Source organism: Prunus avium, chromosome 3, assembly GCF_965620075.1.
Source record: "Prunus avium chromosome 3, drPruAviu1.hap1.1, whole genome shotgun sequence".
Lineage (NCBI taxonomy): Eukaryota > Viridiplantae > Streptophyta > Magnoliopsida > Rosales > Rosaceae > Prunus > Prunus avium.
In genome coordinates, this window is record NC_142286.1 from 21856566 (window position 1) to 21860613 (window position 4048).

General features: G+C 37.6%; 1 non-coding gene across 1 annotated transcript; it reads right to left on the bottom strand.

Annotated features, from left to right (window-relative positions):
- Positions 1–3674: 3674 nt before the first annotated feature.
- LOC148295746 (small nucleolar RNA R71) lies at positions 3675–3781 on the bottom strand. The gene has a single exon (XR_015834899.1). It is a non-coding gene; the product is annotated as a small nucleolar RNA R71 (small nucleolar RNA).
- Positions 3782–4048: the final 267 nt, after the last annotated feature.

The following is a 4048-nucleotide window of genomic DNA, read 5'->3' on the forward strand; positions in this document are numbered from 1 at the left end:
CCAATTAGGAACGAACTCAATATTGTTTTATTGTCAAATTTTAAAATTTTTAAGTGTGTCTAGTGTCTAATAACGCAGGATTTTGTGTGTTGTTTCGTTATCCTTCCAAACACCTATGATAAGACTTGGATTTAATACTAATATGGTTTTTTCAGAAATTGATAGTCATTGTTTAAGGCCTATGTGTGATTCTGAGTGAACTTTGTCTTGCATGCCATCCTTGCACTTATTGAGCACTTTGCCAAGTTAGTCCAATTTCTTGCTACTTGGAGATGTTATGCAATTCTGCTTATTTCATGATCTTGGTTTCATGCTCTAGAACTTATTTGAATATCTCTTGAGACATTCTGTTGCCATACAATGCTTAGGAAGTGATTTAGGCCATGTTTAAATCGTTTGAGCCTTTCTAACCATCCCTCTACATGTATTCATCCCTAGTCAATCCATTTGAGCCTACGTTAAGCCTTTCTTTGTGTAAACCATTTCTACCATAATAAATCTCTGTTTCTTATCTTTACCTATTCTTTGAGCAATTAAAGCTATCTTTAAAGGAGAGTCATAAAGATTGCAAGGTTTTTGGAGCAAAAGTGAGTCATTAGTGCTGTAACCCAAGTGTTGAAAAGAAATAAGTTTTGGGGTATTGTTAACTAATCAAAAGAGGTAATGAAGTGTGACCAATGTAGTCACGGCCCTAGGGTGTTATAAGGAAAGATCATGGTGATCTAGGGTAAAGAGCCACAAAATTAGGCCAAATAACACATTTGAAGGTGCTGAAATTATGTTGAAAATCTGCTCATGTATGTGTTCCTTGCTTGTTACAAAGTTCAGTAATCTCTCATGCTTTTACCTATGCTTTAGTTGTGCTCAAAATGTTGTTATATCTCCATGTCTCCTCTTTCATTCAACCACTACCCTAAGCCTCATTACAACCCTTGTAAAGTCCTTTTGATCCTTGGTAATGTGTGGTATTACTGTGGAGAGCTGATTTCATAATGAGCTTATGGGGCTCGAAATTCTTGATTGTGCTTTAAGTGTGTGCGCATGTACTTATTTGAGTTGCAGGTGTTGTTCTGATTTGGCATTCACACACTACACTTAAGGATGTCATTGTAAGCTTTGCACACTCTTGAATCATGTGTGGAACTTAGATTGTGATTGTTGTGTTTCTTTGGAACCATATACTTTGATGATTCTTTGAGGATATTGTTTGGAAGGCTAGCTGCTTATTTTCTGTTTTCTAAGTTGTAGTTTTATTTTGTTTGCTCGAGGACTAGCAAAGTCTAAGTTTGGGGGTATTTGATAAGTTCATAATTTCACACATTTGCATGCCTTCGTTACTTAGTAATTTTGTTTAGTTTCTCTTTATTTCAAGTCACTTACCTATGTTTGTGTGTTCTATAGGTTGAAGGCAGCAAGAGATTGCTTTTGAAGCAAAATGGTGCAAAACGTGCAAAAACTGGATATTGAGTTAGAAGTTCATTTCGGACTTATCTTCTTCATCCGAGCTTGGATTGGGCCAATACTTGTGTGGTTGGATCAGAGACATTCTGAACTTCAAAATGGATATCTTAAAGTCATATTTGGATTCAGCCAAACCCAATCCGTGAGCCCATCAAAATACACATCATGCTGACATGAGGATGAGCTGATGGATGCTTGGTCATGGTGAGCTAGGCATGAGCTATTGGTTTCTGGATGGATGCTTGATCATGCTGACATGAAGATGACCTATGGCTGCTGGTGGGATTTATTAGTGCAGCAACCAATTCTGATTATCTAAATACAAGTGTTGTATGCATTAGTCATATTCAATTCAGAATTCCCCTTTCCTTCTCCCTATAAATACCACTTCCATTCCACATCCCAGACACAATTCACTTCATCCATTACTTCCATACACACATTCAGATTCACCACAAAGAGAGAGAGAGAGCTAGCTGCAAAGGAGGGAGAGCTAGGAGCTGTCCTGGAAACTACCTGGCTGCCACCAGCTAGTTCTTCTATTCTCTTTATTCTACCTATGTATTTCTTATCTTCTGTATTCATAATTATGTTTAACTAATCCATTTTGTTAGGGCTTAGGATGAAGCCCTAGTCATGAATATTCAATGTTATGGATGATTTCATAGTTAATTGATTTCCTTGCTTTCATTATCAAGTTGTTAATCTCCAGCTTATTATGTGCTTGATGTATGTTTTCTTGGAGTAGCTAACTAGGATTTTATGCATCTAGCACAGGTTGGGAAGGGGTTTAGATTCACCAATTCTACTCTCCTTTCACAAGCAACACATGAATGGCCTAAGAATCATTCAAGGGGTTAATAACCATAGGTTGACTAGGACAGATACCATGTTCTAGGACTTGTGTGATTATCATATTCTCAAGGAACTTAATGACTCTTATATGCTTTATTCTAAGTAGATACCATGCTTAGGTTGCATATTAGAGATCACGTGTTGTGTAGATACCATGCACAATTACATGCCTTAGGAGAATCATGCATCCTGCACCTAGATACCATAGGCTTGTATGCGATAATCTATTGTTAATGAAGCTTGAGTCAATTTCTATGCATTCATAACTTGGATAGGAAGACTAGTGGTAGATTCCAAGGCTCTAACACTTCTCAATCATTGTTTCACAACTTGTTCATTGCTGCCATTGTTTACTTCCAGCACTTCCATTTCATTCTCTTGTTTTCATTTAAACAACAAAAACCCCCCATTCGAGTGCGTGTGTGGTGCTAGGATTCTGTCCTAGACCTTGCCAATTGTTAGTTTGTTTGTTTCTTTGTTTTCAGTTTTTCCATCATTCTAAGTAGTTTAACTTGCAACCAAGTTACCATTCTCCGTGGGATCGACCTCGTATTTCATAAGCTATACTATAAATGGTTCGTGCACTTGCGAGAATTGAAGTTTCTATTTTTAATAACTCATTTTAGTTGTTAGGAATAGGCTCAACAAGTTTTTGGCGCCGTTGCCGGGGAACCGGTAACGATGGTGCTATAGTTAGATTACTTTGAGTGTTTTTGTTTTTGTTTTCGTTGGTTTTTATTTCTGTATTCTGTTTTTCTTTTTAGTTGTTATCTCCATTTGAAGGCACTAATTGGTTTCTTGTGTGTGCATATATGTCCGAATCTGATTCTGAGCCAATTTCACCAGGAACTTTTGCTGTACGTGTTGGTTTGAGGAGGAATTATAGTTCTTTAAGTGCTGAATCTGAGAGCTACGAATCTGAAGGTTCAAGCAAGATGGCAGAGATTCCAAACAACAACAATAATGATAAAGGAGGTGGTGCGCTTGTTGTCCAACCTAGGAAACCCCTGCGTGAATTTTCCATCCCCAAAGTCACTGATCAACCTTCGTGCATCGTCTATCCTCAACTCACAATTGACAGGTTTGAGCTTAGAAGTGGTATGATTCATCTTCTTCCAACTTATTATGGTAATACCACTGAGGATCCTTACATGCATGTTAAGCAATTCTTTGAAATATGTGCTACAATCAAAATTCAAGGACTTGATGATGAGCAGATTAAGATGAGGCTATTCCCATTCAGTTTAAAAGATAAGGCTAAGTCATGGTTATACTCTTTGCCTAATGCTTCAATTCGTACTTGGGATGAGCTTTCTAATAAGTTTTTGCAGAAATTCTTTCCAGCTCAAAAGACTAACAAGATTAGAAAGGAAATTCTTGGTTTCACACAAAGAGAAGGAGAAGCTTTTCATGAATGCTGGGAGAGGTACAAGGAGATGATGAGTTCTTGCCCACACCACAATATAGAGAGTTGGATGCAAATGCAATCTTTCTATGAAGGTTTGCTTGATTCCGAAAGGATGATGGTAGATGCAACAAGTGGAGAAGGACTGATGAACAAAACAGCAGATGAGGCTTTTACTCTCTTTGAATCTTTGAGTACCAACTCTCAACAATGGAGCTACAATAAAGGAAGAGGAGCTCCTATGAAAGCTGTGGTCTCTGAGGTAAGTACTAATAATGAGATTAATGCAAAACTTGATGTTATGTGTTCTTTGCTTCAACAGGCAGT